Consider the following 19,571-nt stretch of genomic DNA (forward strand, 5'->3'; position numbering starts at 1 on the left):
CCAAGCTTTTGGGCCCATTGACATCATTTTGTGAAGGAAGTTGCTTTTCCTTCAAAAACCCTACCCCCGACAGAGAGTGCGCAGGAGTGTTGTTCGTGTTGGGTTTCTTGCTGCAGTGACTGGATTTGCCCTTCTTCCCTGCAAACCAATGTTTTGTGCCCCATTGACATCGTTTTGTGAAGGAAGTCACTTTTCCTTCCAAAACCCTACCCCCGTCGCGGAGCAACGCAGAGTTCGCAGGAGAGTTGTTCGTGTTGCGTGGGGTGTGCTGGAGTGCGCCCTGCGACTTCACCTAAGCAATATGGCAAGTGGAGATGAAATAAAGGTTTGCATGCCCAGCTGTATAGCTATTTCGTCTGGATTTGCTAGTAGCAGCGTGATGGGAGCGAGTGCTGATTTGGTTTGTATTTGTGCAGACCCTGATGTAGGAAGGGGGGGCCCCTCTTACGCGGCGCCAACGACGATTCTTGGCTGCAAGATCCCGAGAGGCGCGTTGACGCTGCGCAAGCCCTTTGGTAAGTAGCACCGTGTCCCGCAAAAAGATCTTCCCTTCTGTCTCCACTCTAACTACTGACACTGTCTTTGACTGTACGGCGAGTAGCCCTGTGTTTCTAACTGCACAGAATCAATGGGATCATGCTAGAATGTAGCCTGTCTCTTGAAAGCCGTAATTCTTCTTGCAGGGCTGTCATTTCAACCGACGCGTCTATCGTTCCACGATTATGTTGCTCAACTACCAGTATGAATGTGAATGCACTTACTGCCGTTTTTAAAAAGACTTCTGACCATCGACAGTCTTGTCATTACAAACATTAGCGTCATGAGCCACACTGCACTCGTATGAGCCCCAAAAAATTATCATGTGTGACTCAGACGCAATGGACCCGACACAATATGAATATACATGTGAGAGTGCAGTTTTAACTCAAAGAGAAATAACTTGGGCAGGAGAAATGGCCCGTAAAGAACGACCCAAAGAGAACGTGTCTCCCCGTGCCTATGTTTATCCAAGCTCTCATACCACCAAGCATCACACTGATGTAGAACCAGCCGTAGGTCATAGTGATAATTGCCCAACGCCCACTATGCCACAGGATGACTGTGCTAGTACCAGCACTGCAAGCACAAACAGACGCAGCTTGATTGCTGCGTTGGACAAAGTCCTGAAAGATCTTATTACAATTAATGCCAGGATTGAAAACCAGCAAACTGTTGAAACTGCTGGTGAAGCTGCAAAAGGCGGGAAACCACTAAAGGTACAAGCCAGTGCCCACAGCCTCAGTGGAAACGATGCCCCCGAACTGCCTAGTGAGTGAATATCAGTGAAAGAAATCTGAAGTTGGCACCAAACCCTCTGGCAAAAAGGAGAAGACTGGTGTCTAGTACGGATGAGTACGTAACTGTCTCACAAAAAAGACACTGACAAGATGCTAACTGAGCCTCAGAACTTTACTATAGAGGATTCTTACTCATCATCTTCATCGGAAAGGTCAGCTACCGAATAACTGACTGAAAAATATAGAAATACTAGGAAGAGGCACATAGCTGTGCAATACCTACGGAAAAGCAAGACTCTTAATCCAACAGAAAATTTGGCACACAATCTCTCCGACATGCTCAGTAAAGACCTGAACCGCTGATAATGACAGCCCTTACCATAACCATGGCTCCATTTAACAAACTTGATGAACAGCTAAATGAGAATATGAAAGATCAAACAACATTATTAGCTCTGCTGAACACAAAAATGGTAGCTGTGGAGCAAGAAATGGCAATGAGCAACTAAGCACTGACAGTTTGAAATTCAAGATCTGAAGCAAATGTGAGAGTCATGTTAGAACACACCAAAAACAGCGCGGAAGATAAGCGTTTGTTTCCGGAAGTTGCTCGAGAAGCAATAGCACTGTTGAAAATGCAAAAACAGGATCTTCAAAAGCCTGAGAAGTTGGATATTGCCCTTGTTGCTAGTAACATTGCCTTAAGTGAGTTAGCAGTTGGTTAAAATTATGCTAACCAAAAGGAACAAGGCCCCTTACGAAGTACAAACGGCATAACTGACATGAGTAAAAATAATGAGGTGAACGATGTTGATCCATCTAGAGAAGTAACGACTGTAAGTCAACCACGAAAACGAAAGGACATAGCGATAAAATAAAAATACACGTACAGATGTAATCATGACTGAAAAAGTTGATCATCCAATTCTTAGTGAGCGAGACGACAAGTCTGCACAAGCAGTAGCTGAGGGGGATCAAGTACAACCTGTGGGACATGAGAAGCTGAACAAACAAATACCGGAATTTTTATCTAAAAAGATCCTCAGAACTTGATAACACAAGAAGATCTAAGAGAAAGTTTACCCTCTACCTCTGCGAATGCTGAAGGATTGGTGGGTAACCCAGAGGGCCAGGGCACGCCCCAGACAAGTGCTGGAAACAGACCTGAGATAAACGATCAAGATAGATTGCATGAAGAGGGTATTCCAACTGAAGCAGGATTGTTTTCTATCTTTAACTAAAAAAAAGCTGAGACTGACAAAAAAGTCCCGAACAACCCATTCTTGGAGAAGAAATCGAAAAATATGAAAAAAAAAGAAAAATGCCACAGAGATCGAATGTTCGATCTTTTCTGAGGAACATTAAAGCCTTTAGTATTACAATCACATCTAACAACATCTGTGCAAAAAAACTTAACATTGGATCAAACTGTAAAGAGACCCTAATACCGGGTGTGATAATGGAAGTTAATTCTGTGGAAAATACCAACTCGCCGGCGGAAGATAGTATACCCTCTGATCTTTTAGATCTGTCCACGTACGAATCAAGCGAAGGTGAACAAAATGAAGCGAGTGAGACACACAATTCCGAAATGAATGTAGGGAATGGGCTGTTTAATCCTCCTATTAATATAGATCCTTGCCCAGCCAGTGTGGATGAGTCAGAAATAAGCACCAGAAGATGTGTCATTTTTGAGTCTAGAAAGCGTAATGTTTCATCTCTCGAGCCAGCTGTTGAGAGCTCATGCCAGTTCCTCGCACTGGATGCGAGAAGAGCTTTGATTGAAGCTGCCAATTCCCCAGAAGCGCAAAAGATGGAATCTGCCAAACGAATCAACCACTCAAACAAACATGAGCACAACAATCAACAAATAACTAAATGTTCACCACCAGCCAGAAAGATAGCCTTTGATCTATATAAAGCTAAGCAAGGTGAACAAAAGAGCAATCAAAAAGTCAGCCCACCAGCCACTAAAGGCGCAAGCCGTCAGGTGCAAAATGTAAAAACAGTCGGGAAATATCTGTTACGGCTGGAGCGAATCCAAAAAGAAAAGGATGGTCTGATATTAAATAGAAAAAAATGCTCTTATGCTTTTCCATCATATACCACAGTTGAGGACAGTTGTCTCTGAAGACGAATTTGAGGACGAACAGACAAACGATTGCGTAATTCTCCAGATTGCGTTGAAAATGATCAGAGACTCGCTACTGAATACTTGCACTTTAATAAATTCACTGGGGTTTGACATTATTGAAATAAGTGAAAGAAAGTGGCAGGATTTGACTAAGAGAGGTGACTCATCCGCTGTGCCTAGATCAGAACAAACCAAAGTTGCTGACAATTTAGCAAAAGGAAAATTGTCGGCATTGAAGCCAGATCCCCAAAATTGCTGCGACAACACCAGGAGATGGGATTCCGAAAGGGACACGATTAAAATCAGTCATCAAGTCGGACCAACCAAACCGGAGTATTCACTTTGATGCCAGCGACGAGCAAAACTGGACCTGGGTGGCTAAAACCCTCAACGGTATGAATGAGAGTTAATGTTCAGAGAGCAGTTGACTGGAAAACTTCCGTATTGCGTCCTGGAACAAGAGAGGACATACACACCTTTTTGGAGACATATCTATGGAACTAGGGGACATAGATATCCTATGTCTTCAAGAGACGTGGCTTTTGAAAAACCCTATTGCTGAGGGATTTGAGACCGCAGTCAACCCTGCAATTAAGGGCGCGAAAGGCAGGCCTATGACTGGCCTCTTAACACTTGTAAAAGTCAAAAGCGGTGCACGCATCCTCTTTGATAAAAATGTATCGCCTTATATACAAGTAGTAAAGATCTTACTACCGATACAATTGAGAAAAACAGGCAAAATCTTGGTGGTGTTAAATATATATTGGCAACATGAGGCCACGTGACAAGATAAATTCATTTCTCAAGTCTCCGAAATAATAAGTGACATCTATGACAGAGACAGAAGTAAATGTACTGATTTGTAGAGATCTCAACATAAATTGCTTACTAAAAAAGACTATAAATGTCTGAGATAATCAGATGGTAAACAGAGTACTAGTGGCTGATGCGTGGCTCCACAAAATGAAACCATGGAACCTAAAGATGCTAAATGGAAATACTTCTGGAGACATTCCTGCAAACATTACCTGGCAAAGAAAACAAAGGTCAACTATTGACTATATGTTTGCAACAGAAAAAGTGAGAAGCCAGGTTGAAACACTATAAGTCATTGAGATGGAGCAAAGTGATCATTGTATGCTAAAAATTAAGCTGAAGCTAAATCAGCCAACAATAAGAGGGGCAACAAACTACGAGCATCTGGCTGTTGCTCCAGGTCGTAACTGCCTACTGCTCGGCAACGCGAACATACAAGCTCTATTAAAATCGCTTGAGAATAAGCAAGATGTTGAGAGATCCGAATATACAGTCCTTCTCGAAGCTTATCCTGAGACATATGTGATGAAGTCTAAGTCCTACTTTAAAAAACACATGTGCGGGACAATGAAATATCAAGTAAGAAAAAAGCCATAAGAAAATCTAAAAGAATTGCACCAGTAGAGCGCGCAAGAATGATAAAACGAGCAAAACAAACTTACAAAACTGGTTGAGTAGTCACAGATCCGTAATGATACAAAGCAATGCTGAATTGATGATGGAAACCCTAGTCAAAAGAAATACAAGTGCACTCTGGAACTTTCTGAATGACGTATCTGTGCCACAAAGAGCGCTTATAAACAACATGGTGTCTGAGAAAATGTGGGTTGACTACTACACAAAAATATTTTTCATCAAAGAAACAAATGTCATCAAACAACCGGAGTTGGAAACTGAGTGTTCAATTACTATTGAAAAGGATGATATCCTAAGAAATATCTTGAGACTCGGTACATCCCGAGCTCCGGGGCCAGATGGCCTGATGAACCATCTGTTAAAACAACAACCAGAATTATGGGCAGAGTTCTGCTATGTCCTGTTCGCATTTATCCTGCGAAATCGAAAAATTCCAACTTCTTGGCGGAGTGCAATTGTTGTCCCTATTTTCAAAAAAGGCAATAGAGCTGAGCCAAAGAACTATCGACCGATCGCACTCCTTGACGTTGTGGGTAAAATCTTTGCCACCCAGCTACACTGTCAACTCTTAAAGTGGATTGAAGAAACTGAGATTTGACCCACGTCACGCTGGTTTTGTTAAAGGAAGTAGGGTGTGGCCTAAACTTAACAATGATACATTTTTTAAAGATGGAAGCGATTCAACAAAACATAATCTACATAGCTTTTTTTGCGATTTGTCCAACACATTCGACACTATAGAGAGGGAACTGCTCTGGGAAAAAATGAGAAAATGGAATTGTCCAGAAAACTTGTTACAACCTATCGAAGAACTTCATACAAGAACGGAAATTAAGATCAGACTGGACAATGTCGGAACACTTAGCAAACCAATATCGACTAACCATGGTGTAAAGCAGGGCTGCCCACTTGCGGCTACCCTGTTCTGTTTTATTTCTATGAGACATTGGAGAGATACTTGGAACGACCAATTCTCATCCGCCGAAAATTAATGGCGAGGCGGTAAACTGCTGTATGCTGATGACATTGCCTTACTTGACCTTACACCAATTGGCTTGACACGTAAGTTAGCAGCTCTTGAGAGCTATGTCATAACAAATAAATTAAAGATCAATCCTGCAAAGTCAGAAGTATTAATCCTTCAAGACCTTACTCGAACAAAAAAACTGACCAAAAACCGTGAACCAAAGTGGAGATTGAACAACGAAGAGCTGAATTGTGTAAAAATGGTTAAGTATCTTGGGATGTGCCTCAACAGCAATATAAACGATGCGCCTTGGGTCGAAAATGCAAAGCAAAAATGTAAACGACTAGCTTGCCAGGCTGCTGTCATAAACAAAAAATATGGAAGGTTTTCCTTGCAACCAGTTCTTGCTCATTACAACCAGAAGGCAGTGCCAACATTAATCTATGGTGCAGAAAGTGCCCTAGGAGCACCTGTGAACCTGTGGTCACAACTAGAAAAACAGTTTTGGAGGCGTCATCTACAGCTGCAAAAGAGAATACCATCTGCCTGTTTGCGATATGAATTAAATCTGATATCAATGAATGCGATAGTACTCTGGAATATGTTGTCTGTGTATAGAAAGACCATCCTTGACAAAGATACGCTTCAGTTTGAAATATCCAATCTAAAAAATGGGAACCCAGAGTCAATACCGGTCAGATGGACTAACGCCTGTGAAAAACATTCGAAAGAGTTACTCACAGATCGCAAGACATTGAAGAGCAACCCGAATTATGTGAGAAAAAAAAACTATGGGAACGCGATTGGTGTTCAACTGTAAATGATAGAAACCGCTATAATCTAATGGGAGATGCTGCAAAAGAAGGAAAAAAAACAGAGAAATCTCCCTCAATATCTGGTGAAAGCTCCAAATGCCAACTATCGAAAGATTTTCATGAAATTTTGACTTAATCTATTCGATACAAGAGTAAGTCAAAAACTGAGACTCAGAAAGACGCCAATGATGTTAACCGGTCGCTTCTGTGAGAACCACTCAGGGACTTTAAAACATTTAACACTCAATTGTGCAGTGTTGAAATCATTGAGAACGTTACATTTGAATCAAGTGGTAAAGTTATATCCTACCTTATGCGGAGAAGAGCTGTGGTTGAAATTTGCTAACCCAAGAGAAAAAGACGTCTATGGCTTGATAAACTTCCTGTGTAAATTAGAAGTAATGTTAACAGATCGAAATCAGTTGGATGATGTCAAAGATGTGAGGTAGGGTGGTTCTGGTAACAGAAATTCAAACGAAAAGCCCCTGGCTGGTTCAGCATGCAGAGGAAAATAATGGAACTGAAAGACATTTTTGGATATTGGAGGGATGAAGTGATCCCAAGGGGCTGTGTGTGTGTTTTTTCTTACGTTGATTTTCTGTTGACTTGTTTATCCTTCTCATTCTTTTGCTGCTCTCTACTTCCTCTTTTTTTAAAAGTTTGTATAAACTAAATGAAATAACAAAAAAACAAATATTGATTTCCAAACTATGTGCTATGGCGTTAAAATGTTGGTTGCTGCAATTGAATGCTTGAGATAAATGGCAAACTGCTGTTGGAGAGCCCCTCTTAGGTAGCACTAAAGAACACCTGTAACCAACCAAGAACTGGCTCAGTAAATGCATGGGGAGGGGGAAATTAAAACTGTACTGTTGTATAAATTGTTAATAAAAAAAAAAAGTAAATTAGAGACACTAATACGTTGCATTATACATTTCTACATCTTTTTTTCTTCATTTTGAAGTTTTTCAAGAATACAACCTTGGGTTTCAAGCATACATGAGAGCATATTATGCAAGTAATGTGATGAATCCTGCAAAGTCCTCACAGTGACCCTGCCTGAAGTCTCCTCCCAGGTGGCCAGGGAAAGGCAGACACTTCCTGATCCTAACCCAGGGGTGTTATTATCCGAGAGGATCTCCTGAGAGGAGAAAGGCCCAAGGGCAACAGGAGGACTCTGTTGGATGAGATGCTGTATTTGTCCTCCTATATGGAGGACATATCTGTGATACCAAATTATGTAATGGCTTTCTGTCAGAGAAAGTAGTTAATTTCCCAAGGTGACTATCTTAATGTGGGTGAAAACAACCATAGCCACCTATGCATTAGGGGGAATTAAACCACTTTTAAAATCATAGCCATACATAGTGGTGAAAGCTCCCATGACTTGCAGAGGAATAGTAAAGATAAGTCTTTAAATAGCACCAAGTTAAATCTAGAAAACCCACATTCCTCTGTAAAGCCAAGTTCCTCATTGAATCCCTATGATTCCCCTCTAGGTAATATAATTAAGGAATTAAATGAAAGTGATATTAATATTACTGTTAGAAAAACTGACGTTTATGTTGTGGACTCAAAATGCCCACAATTCCCAAATTACTGGGACGAAGAAGAGGACTGCAGAGGCCCAAGACTGCAAAGTGCAGCCTATTAGTGATAATGACCCACACCTGAGGGAGACTGAGGCATAAAATGCCCCCTCGGGTGCAGGCCATGGAGAAGAGCAGTAGTAAAATGTGGAGTAATTGTAATGCCTCCACGTGGCCGCACAAGCAGAGCAGAGATGCTGGGACCATTGTAGTACATCGAGCGGATGTCGGTCCGGAGAAGCTCTTTGCTGTTTCAGATTGTGAATGCAGAGGTAGCGCAGCGAGAAGCATTGGAATTGGCGGCTTTCCCCCTGAGGACCGGATCTGCATAGGTTGCGAGGCGGAAAGCGCAGCATTTGGAAGCTTTCCCCCAATGTCAGTCAGCCTCCAGTGGCAAGCGAGTACCAGTGAGCCATTGGAGCAAGGAGGGCTACTCTATTGACTGGTGCGGGTCGCAGGAACCTGGGAAGCAGAGGATTCCGGGCCACAAAGAAAGCAGCAGCAGAGGACCTGAAACGCGCTCCAGACATGGTGAGTTCACAAATGACTGTGACCCAGAGCCCTCTGTAACCGCTCACTTGCTAAGACTGGGTGCCTAAACCCTACAAGTAGAGTGAAATTCAAACGGAAACATGTTTTTGAATACTGAACTGACCTAAAGCAGACTATTATTTGTAAACCTTGCTGAATAAAAAAAAAAGAGCAAGTGGAATAATAACATAATCGCCAGACCAGAAGAGTGTGATTGTATGTATGTGGGTTGGATTAGAGGCCAACAACAAGCGGGGACAATACGGCAAGAAACCAATTGGAACAACTATTGCCAAAGCCAAAAGGGAACTATAACAAGGCAAGTGAAATAGAAACCCAATTGCAAAAGTCAAGAATGGGCAAAATGAGAATCTCCATGTTTGTAAAACCTATTGCCCACATATAAAGAAGCTCAGAAGAGTAATTGACTTAAATCCACATTAAAAACAAGTGGGCAAACAAGAGTGGCAGGAAGGCTACCCTTCTGTTAGAAGGCATTCAGAAGGAATGGGGCATAACCTGCATTGTGTGTGGCAATCACAAGTGTGTAACTGTAGGGATGCATCTTGAATCACCTTAACCCAAGACAGGTGCACCACTTAAGAAGTGAGTAGACACTTGTACGTAAAGCAAGTTTATTGTACAAAAGCTCTGGGAGCGGTTAGATGGTGTTGCAGGACCAAACTAACCCAAGTCTCAACAATTCAATATCAGTTGGCAGTTTATATACTTTTTGCAACAATTAAAACACGCCAGATATATTTATTACATGCCCCACACTGCCCCCGCTTTGCCTGAAATATGACTGGACAAAACCCCTTCAAAGAAATCCCATCTTTCCCCAATTTTTTCATTTTCATTGGTCAGGCTTATCTTCTTTGGTTTAAAAAAAATGAAATAAAATAATTATTATTTTCAATTTAGAGTTACAAACAGAAACACCAAGTGTCTTTACTGTGAAAATGCATTTCCAGATACATTTTCGCATGGGCATTATATCTTTACGTTCTGTTTGATGTTGCAACCTTCCCTTAATGCAGCATATGTGCACACCTCTGTGCCAACCTCCCCTTCTCTGTTTAAGTACCGGACCTATTTAGAGTTGCTGTGTACCCTCTCCAGTTTTCGCATCAGGGCTTTCTATGTTCGCTGTGTTAAACATTTTCTGTGTCAGTTCATTCCATGCCTCCACACCTTTGCTTCCCTCATGCATCCCCTTTTGCAGCGCTCTGTGCCACACTATCGTCTCTGCTATTGACCAGCGTATCAGGTCTGCCCAGCATACCTCTATGCTGGGTCCCTCAGCCGATTTCCAGGCCATTGCTATCCTGCTTGGCCAGTATACAGATCGGGTCCTTCATTGTGGATAGGTATGCAGACCGCCTCCCTCCCCTCAGGAACAGTCCTAGCAGACAAAACTCAGGGGGCCATGCTTGCATCAGGATCCCTCCTCCTTTTGCCATTTCAGCTATGTTCTGCCAGAATCTGACTACTACCAAGCATGTCAAGAACATATTATCATGTCCACATTCCTCTGGGTGCATCAAGGGCAGGCCTGGCCAGTGTCTCTGTATATGCTTGACATTCTATGTGGTGTTATGTATGCCTTGTGTTTCACGTACGTCTTGGTGAGTTTAAATCTGGCGTTTCTGGAGACTTTCCTGGAATACAGCAGCACTCTTCACCATTCAGTGTCTGTGAATGCCCTCTCCACGTCCTGTTCCCACTGTCTGCGCACTTCCAGATCCCAGGTACCCATCCCCTACAGTAGCAGATCATAAATCCTGGAGACCATGTGTCCCCCCTCTGATACATCATATAGGGTGTACAGTGTTGCATTGGCTACTTTCCCTGTGCCCGGCCATCTCTTGTCTATCCTGACCACTATCTCCAAGTACGTCAGGAAATGTCCCTTGTGTATCCAATATTCTCTTTCCAGGGTCAAGAATTCCAGGATCTTGCTGTCTTTAATTAGGTCGCCCACCGTTGCTATCCCTTTATTCTCCCAGTGCTTCCTAATCTGTTTCCCTATACCATGTTGTGTTCCTATGATCCCTGCTATGGGAATGCTTCCGAAATACAGGTCCGGGGTTCTCAGGAGTCTCCAGGCTCTTTTCCACAGGTCACAACCTAGTTTCAGTAACACAGAGGGTCTAGGTTACTCCAAATCCCTCAACCATAGCACTTCCTTCAGGTAGTGGTGTTTCCGCATTGGTTGCAGTAGCTGGGTGATTAAGTTACTAACCTGTAATTATTGTTCTCCAGCATGGGTCTGGCATGGATTTGTTATGTTAGCATTATTTATAGAGCACGCGTTCGCCCAAAAGCAGCATGGCGCTAGACTGGCGGGCAGCAGCTGAGAGGATATACTAGAACAGGAGCGTTTTCAGGGAACAGCAAAAGATTAAATGATTGGGAATAGCTTGCAAAGCGGGCGGAAGAGTTCCAGGCCTTGGCAGCAGCTACTGCGAAAGCCTGGCCACCCATACGTGAAAGTCTGAACAGAGGGACGTCAACCAGAAAAGCAAATTGAGAGTGAACCACACGAGATGGAATATAAGGGAGAAAGTTAGCCTGAAGATATTCAGCCCCCGCCTTCTAGAAGGCACAGTGGACAATGCACAGTGATTTAAACAAGACCTGCTTCTCAACTGGCAGCCAATGAAGCTGCCGAAGTATATGCGCTCCAAACAGGGGCTGAAGGGTGGACATCGCTGCAGCGTTCTGAAGAAGTTGAAGACGGTTTGTGAGATATCGAGGTTGACCAAGATAAAGCGAGTTGCAGTAATCAAGTGTACTAAATACAAGATCTGCCACAACCAGGGCCTGAAGATGAACCGGAATATAAGTAAGAACCTTCCCTATGATTTTCAATTTGAAGTGGCCGGCTCTGCAGACGGAAGCAACCTGGTCATCCATCGGGAGAGATGAGGACATGTTCACACCCAAGTTCCTTAATGAGGGGCAAGGCACAGGAAAAAGACCAAGAGAGGTCAGCCAGACATCAGCCGTCCAGAAGACCAGAGGAGTGGGAGTCCCAACTACCAATGCCTCGGTCTTGTCGCCCTTTAGTTTAAGCCAGTTCTCTGCCATCCAAGAACCCAGGGCCTCAAGGCAACTCCTAAGCCAAGCCGCAGTGTCAGAACAGGTAAGATCAAGGCGAACCAAGATATGCGTGTCATCGGCATAGCAGTAGTACCTGAAGCCGTGGGACTGGATAAGGAGGAGAAGTGGCCTAATATAGATATTAAATAAAATGCGAGACAACGCGGATCCCTGTGGAACACCACAGGACAACAAGACCAGGTTTAAGCGGTGGGGGGGGGGAGAAACAGACTGGGATCGATCTGACAGGAAAGCTGCAAACCAAGCCAGGACCTGGCCAGATAGGCCCGCTGCCGATAGACTGGAGATCAGGGTTGGGTGGTCAACTGTGTCGAAAGTAGCAGATAGATCTAATAATAGCACTGTTCCAACACCACCCTGATCCACCAGGCGAGCAAGGTCATCCAGCACAGATGTAAGGACAAACTCTGTCCCCCTGCAGGCCGAAAACCATATTGAAAGGGGTCAAAGAACCCAGAGGTCTCCAGAAAGGAGGAAAGCAGAGGGGACACCAAGGACTCAACACCTTCATGAGGAAGGAAAGGAGTGAAATGGGATGAAAGTTCATGAGCACTGTGGGGTCCAGGGACGGCTTCTTCAGTAAAGGAATCACCAGTGCATGTTTCAGAGCAGGAGGGATATATCCATCCTGAAAGGAAGCGTTCACAGCTGTTGTGATACAAGAGATAATGTCACCGGAGATTTCCTTTAGAAGACCAAGAGGAATGGGATTGGCAGGAGACGCAGACTTAAGCCGATGAACAGTCACATGCAAACACTTCCTCCAGCCCCTCTGCTCTCTTCTTGGTCATACTGCCACTTTACATGCTTACTAAATCTGGAGATGGCTGGCAGAGGAGGGGCTTAGGGAGAGGGCTGTCATTGGATGGGGGGCAGTATGACCCAGAGGACGGTGATTGGTTTAGAGGAGAAATACAGTTTTTAAGTGAAAAACTTTTTTTTCTTTTACCGAGGATTCCCAGCCTGACTGGGAATATTCATGAGCATATGAATACATGCCATTGCCATGCTGGAGAACAATAGTTACAGGTAAGTAACTTAAACCTTTGTAATTTACTGGCGTTGGCGAAATTCTTAACTGACCCTAAAATGGGAGTAGTCTCGACCATTAAATGAACACCAAAACAAGTCCAAGTCAGTCTAGTCAAAATGAAAAGGCCTATATTAAGAAAACCTAACCTTGCCCTCTTTCTCAAAAAACGAATGTGTAAAGGGAATACAAAAACGGAAAAATAGTGTCTTAAAGAAATGGCAGAAGCCCATGTTCAGAAGCACAAGGTCTCAAGAGTTTCTTCAAAATGATAGAACTGTGCCATCCACCTATCAGTCTTGCTCAGTCTGGCTTGCTGGTACAATTCAACAGTTCAGGCTTGGGCTTCAAGCCTTTTGACAGTCTAATCAATTCTAATCAATTCGTTAGGCGGGTCTTACGCCTTCCCGCAAATACACAGTTCTGTTCCTGGCTTTCGCTTCATCACAGTTCAGCACAGGCTTCCCTCCACCGGGCTCGAGCCTGTCTTTCTCTTTGTGGGGGTTCCCTTCCCCACGTTCTATCCTTTTCTCCTTTTTTACTGTCGAAGACTTGCAAAACTGCAAGGATTTTACATATACCAATGCATGACCACTTCCACCTTCTTTTCAACAATTTGCCAATCAACAATCTTCACAACACCAATGCTCCTTGATACTTATAGTTTTACTTTTTCCCTCTTGGCATCTTTCAAAGTTCACATGCAACCCCAATGCCTCTTGGTACTTGTAGTTTTACTTTTGGCTCCTTGACAACCTTCAAAGTTCATATCCTCTTTACTTTTGCCCTCTTGGCAGTTTTCAAAGTTCATATAGATTGCTTTTCCATCAATCACCTCTCATTCCGGATTGCAGTTACTTCAGTTACTTCCTTGACTTTGTTTCCTGCTTTCCATAAATCAGAACATTTCACATAGACTTTCAAATGTGCGATTCCGCTTCGCAGGACCAATCTGTTACTTTGTATATTTTTCTCAGTCATTCAATCATTGTTCTGTTCATTACGCGTTTTATAGGCACACGCGCAACCTTCAACTCTTGTTACATGCCTCTTTTGTTCTTAACACAAATGTCATGATCCCAGTCAGAGAGCACAGTTTCCTTTCAGGCATTCAACATAGACCAGGAACATTACATTAGTAGGCGCGTCAGAGGTGGGTCTTAGCCTGGCATTTATGGCATTCGCACCATTCACAGCATATGTTTCCATAGAGACTCATAGTGTTAACATTGGCCTCATACTCTAAACATGGCTGCCGCAAGATACATTTGTACCTTGAAGCACGTTCCATTCATTTTGCAGAGGGAGCTACTTAAGCCCCGCCACCGCAGGAACGCTTGCTTAGCGTCTGCTCTGCTGACAGCGGGAAATGCTACCAGCGTTTCTCCTCACAGAACCTGTCAAAGGAGAAAATATAAAGACATTAGCATAACAGAAAAAGACAGCAGAATATAATAGTTATAGAAAATACTTACCAAACCGAAGTTATCTCCAAAGAAGTATCTTCCGTCAGCAGTGGTTCTTCATTACCGCAGCAGCTCCTGTCAGAAGCTTCTCTCACAGCCCTCAGCATCTTCCAGCAGCAGTTTTCGCTTGTAGCCGCAGTATCCTCAGTCAGAAGTTTCCTGCGCAGCCTCTGCATCTTCCGAAGGTATTCTCCTGAGTTTTACGGAAACCTGCAGATAATTGGAGGTATTTCATTAACGAACAAACTGAATAGAAAATAACAGAAGAAATGTTAAATAAGTTTACGTACCTGAAGGTACTTCAGGTTTTCACCTCACATTTGTTTCCACGCTCTTTCTGAAGGCTGCAGTTACTGTGTATAGACAAACTTAAGTTGTTTAACGTTTCCTCATCCCGAGTAACTTTGCATTCATCCGCAGCCATAAATCTTTTCCGAATTCAGAGAACCTGCAAGAAAAAGGTAATTATTTAGAAAGGGGGATCTCTCCAACGTAGGAATTATTTCAAGACATAAAAGAATAAGTTATTTTCCCCAAGAGACTTTAACCAAAGACTAATTCTGGAAAAGTATAGACATTGTCAAGGCAAGAAATTATAGAGTACCTCAGCATTCCAAATTCCATTTGCATCTTCATACCAACGCGATCCACAAAAAATAAATACAGGTGAGAATGGAGGATTACAAAAATATACATTTAATGTAGTACCTTCTCAGTAATGCATGTTATAGCAGTTCTACTATTATTGAATTATTATTGTTTATACAGAAAGGGAATCCGAAAGGTGTCCAATTACAGGTGCATAGGCTGAGAAGGCATTATGCTCCCGAGGAGTTCAGGTAAGCGTTACAACAAACCAGGCTTTTGTTTGCCTTCGATGACTCACTGGTCGTGTTAAGGATGCTTCCATCTTCAATCCTTTTCTCGTAGCAGTCAAGGCTGTTACCAACGCCTCCTCTGCTCCTCCCCAACTCTGTCGTTCACCCAGGAGGATAGCGTGCCGCCTGTAAGCACTTTGAAGGTTTCTCTTTTCCGCTCACTTGTTTTCGGACGTGGAACTCTTACGACTTACCCAAAGGATGGAATTCTCGCTGGGCTTTCTCTCATTTGCTGCCGCAGCCGATCAGCCCCTTTGCCTTCCAGCTTCCATAGCCTGGTTCACATCAGCCCTGAAAGATCTGTTCCTTCTCACACCCAGCCTCTCTGAGTGTTCCAGTGTGCCCCACCTTTTATCCTGACAGGGAGTGTTAACAAATGGCAGATCTATGTGATTTGGCTTATGTGCCTGACTCTGCCTGATCTCAATAGTTGGTCAGAACCATTGCAAGTCAGTAGAGGTAATCCTCCTGGCCTCATGCCTCACCTTCCTCTATGGGAGTTGTAGTTTCCCACAAAAAAAGGCAGGGATAGTGATTAGATAGGTTAGGGAAAAAGGGGGAATCCATGTCTCACCACAAGGTGCTTCACCCCCACTCACCAAGGACCTCCTACCAAGGTGATCCTCCCTCGCCTGTCCACCCTCAGGGTCTGGATCCTAAAGCAATGGCCTTTCCCTGTCCACCTGAGTATGGGATCCCCGGGGACTAGGCCGTGAAATGCCCTCTGGTTTTTCACAATATACATTAGAAGCATGAACAGTGTAGGCGAGTAGTCTTGAATAATGGGCGAAGTGCTTCTCGAGCCGTGACATGTGCAGTGAGGTTCAGCACATTGCGTTGTGCTGCTAGGAGCAGTGGTTTTACATAGCGTATGACAAGCAGATTATGCTGTTACATAATGGCAGAATACAAGGGGGGACATAGATGATCATGTCTTATTTACTTTTTCCTCCACACCCTTTTCTTTTCCCTGGCAGCCACTGACAATTGGGGCATGTACCGGGAACACTATTGTTCCTGGTGCCGGTGAGGGACCAGGCAGCACATGGTAAGTGTTACAGAGGCAGGGGAATTAGAGATGAGGAAAAGGGGGGGATGTGGGCAAGGGGACGTGGGGGAGAGTGTACTACTTACCTGATTATTGGCGAAGGAAGATGGCGGCCTCCATCTCCGAGGAGGCTCGGAGCGAAGGTTTACTGTGTGGTTAAAAAACCCTGTTCTGAGCCTCCTGATTGGCTGAGAGGCCGCCACTGCCGCCCACTACCTCACCGGGTTATTAATTATAATTAAGGGTCAGTTAGCAAACAGAGTTAACATGGGCATCTGTATATGCTCCAAAAGAGGGACAAGGGAAGTTTGTTTTGGAAACTATGCATACGTTCTCAAGTTATGATAATATAGTGGGGGGACTTATATCCTAATGTATGCTGAGTTAAACCATTCTAAATGTTTGGCAAATACAGGTCGGATATCTCCTACTTCTTGATAGACGGACTTGCTAACATTAATCTGAGGGATGCATGGAGAAACCACCACCCGCAGGATAAGGAATATACTTTCTCTATGCATACAAAGTGAAGTTTGAGTGAGGAGAAGTGTTTTGGGTATGCATTTCTACACTGGTGGCATAGGAAGAGGACGCCTATTGAACTGGGATATTTTGCTCCGTGCTGGCCCTTTATGAAACATCCTCATATACCGCGTCCTCTCGCGAAGTGAGGAGAAGTGTTTTGGGTGTTTGCCGGTGGTTGACAGTGGGTGACGACTGCCGTAGAAAGGGCACAGTCTGCTGATATGTGAACTCTTGGGTGTCGGTGGTGGGCACACTTTGGGTTGTCTGTATCCAGGCAATTGAAGTAAGTGAATATTTGGAATTCAAATTCGTATTTCTCATGCTCAACGTGGGCCAATCCATCCACTTTATGATGAAACTCAACAGACAAAGGAAATGCACAATGTGCAGTACATTGAAAAAGATGAGTAAAAGAGCACGTGGCCCTAATCTTACGGGCACTCTTCCATCTCCGAAGGCCAAGAAAGACAAATCCAGCAGGCGGGAGGCGTTGCAGCCCAAAATATCGGTGTTGCTCCTATCTGCCCTTAACTCTAAGATTCCAGAACCCAGTTCCACTGATCTAATTGTAGAAGCAGACACTGACACCCAAGCTGTTTTAAGTCCACGGTCAGTCTCAATTGATAATAATCGATCCCTTTTGAATCTGTGCTTGGGCCTCTGTCAGCGCTGTTAAATCCTCAAACAAAGTAGAACAGGATCTGGGAAATATCATTGGTTCTAATCTGTCAGCCAGCCCGGACTTACGTAGGCTGGTCTCAATGACAGACTCTTTGTACTCTTCCAGTGATGATGATAGCTTTGCTTTATCTAAGGCAATTTCCTTTGGTAAGGAAATGGAAAAGGACCACACATAATTGAGAGCTATCACTACACGTGTAGCTAAGACTAAAACTCTCTGCTTTCTCTGTAACACCATTGCTGAAGAACAGCGCAACTTGAAATTCATCTTGACAAGAGTGGTGGAGTAATTACTGGAGGCGCATATTATCCCCTGTATGTGGGGGTGCTAGCGGCAGTTAAAATTGTATCTGCACAACCATTATAGCCAACTTTCATGATCGACTGCGACATGGAGGCTGTCCCTGCTCCGATGTCCGCACTGACAATCGATATTACATTCTCAGTGGACGAAGGAGTAAAGCACGTGCTGGACTTACCCCAGCAGGGAGAGCCAACCGTGGGAAAACCAGTCGTAGGCATTGCCTGGAAAAGGTCCCATCCACCAAAAATGCACCATCGCCAGTTACTTGCATTAAAGACGCCACATGGTTCTCTAACATATAGTCAGCACTCCTAAAAAAAATAACCATGCTACTAAATAAAATTGAGTCCAAAAAACTCCTAATCCTGGACACTGCCTCCAATCCCATGACTTCCACGCCCTATGCAAAAACTCTGAAACTCTTCAACTTCTCTCCTCTTACTATCAAAAAAGTAGAGGACATAATCGCCAAGTTAAAACCCTCAAGATGCCAGCGAGACATCTGCCCTGTGTCCATCAAGGAGGCAGCCAAAGAACCGGCACCTTTCATCACCTCCTTAATCAACACATCATTTGAAACAAGCATAGAGCCTAACACCCTTAAAGACGCCTGGGTCCTCCCGCTACTTAAGAAGCCAACTCTAGACCCCCAATAGCTCCACAAACTACAGACCCATCACTACGGTCCCATTTCTTCTGAAGATTATTGATAGAGCAGCTTATCTGCAGATTCAGGAACATTTAGAAATTAACAGCCTCCTTGGCCTCAGGCAATCAGGCTTCAGACCGAGGCACGGTACCGAAACGGCCCTAATTGACCTAAAGACACAAATTGAGGCGTTAAAAGACAAAGGCAAACTTGCCCTCCTCTTACTTCTAGATCTGTCGGCAGCGTTCGACTTAGTAGATCATAAAGTCCTCCTAACATCAGCAGCACACTTTTCTGACAAAGCCACTACGTGGATCCAGTCTTTCCTGGATATTAGATCAATGAGATTTTTTTTCTCCATTAGCCTCAGCCGACCCCGCATCAGTCACGTGCAGAGTTCCCCAAGGCTCTTGCATATCTCCCATCCTATACAATGTATTTACAGAGCCACTGTTAGATGATCTGGACTGTCTGGGTGTCACCTACACTAATTACGCAGATGACACCCAGATACTCATACCAGTCACCGGTGACTATGACACAGACACCAAAGTTCTTAACGATATCTACAGTATAATTCAAGCCTGGATGGCTAAACATGAACTTTGTCTCAAAGACGTGAAGACAGAGCTCCACCTTTTAGGAACCAAGCTTAAACTTAACAAACTAGGCAAACCATTTGATGCATTTAACATTGATGGTAACTCTGTCAAGGTTTCCAAAGATTTAAAAACGCTTGGCATTTACATCGACTCATCCCTAAACCTATCCAGACAGGTTAATGCATCGGCCTCCGCTACAGCATACACATGCAAGTTAATCACGGCCTGCAGACCATTTCTCTGTGCACCTAACTGTATCACCATAGCTAGAGTGCTAGTACTTTCCAAGTTAGATTACTGTAACGCACTCTACCTTTCAACCAGTTAACAGAACTTGAGAAAGATTCAAGTTCTGCAAAATAACACCATTATAGGGCAGCACTGAATATCCCCATATCCCATCATATAACTGAGGTAAGACACAACTTGAACTGGCTTTCGATTAAACAAAGGATCGCCTTCAAAACCCTCTCACTCAACCACAAATGTCTCGCTAA

At 43.7% G+C, this 19,571-nt stretch overlaps 1 protein-coding gene across 1 annotated transcript in view; it reads left to right on the forward strand.

Annotated features, from left to right (window-relative positions):
• MEIKIN (meiotic kinetochore factor) overlaps nt 1-19,571 on the forward strand; it is a 1,264,509-nt gene that overhangs the window by 81,828 nt on the left and 1,163,110 nt on the right. The window lies entirely within an intron of this gene.

Source organism: Ambystoma mexicanum, chromosome 3p (assembly GCF_040938575.1).
Source record: "Ambystoma mexicanum isolate Mex_15411 chromosome 3p, UKY_AmexF1_1, whole genome shotgun sequence".
Taxonomy (NCBI): Eukaryota; Metazoa; Chordata; class Amphibia; order Caudata; family Ambystomatidae; genus Ambystoma; species Ambystoma mexicanum.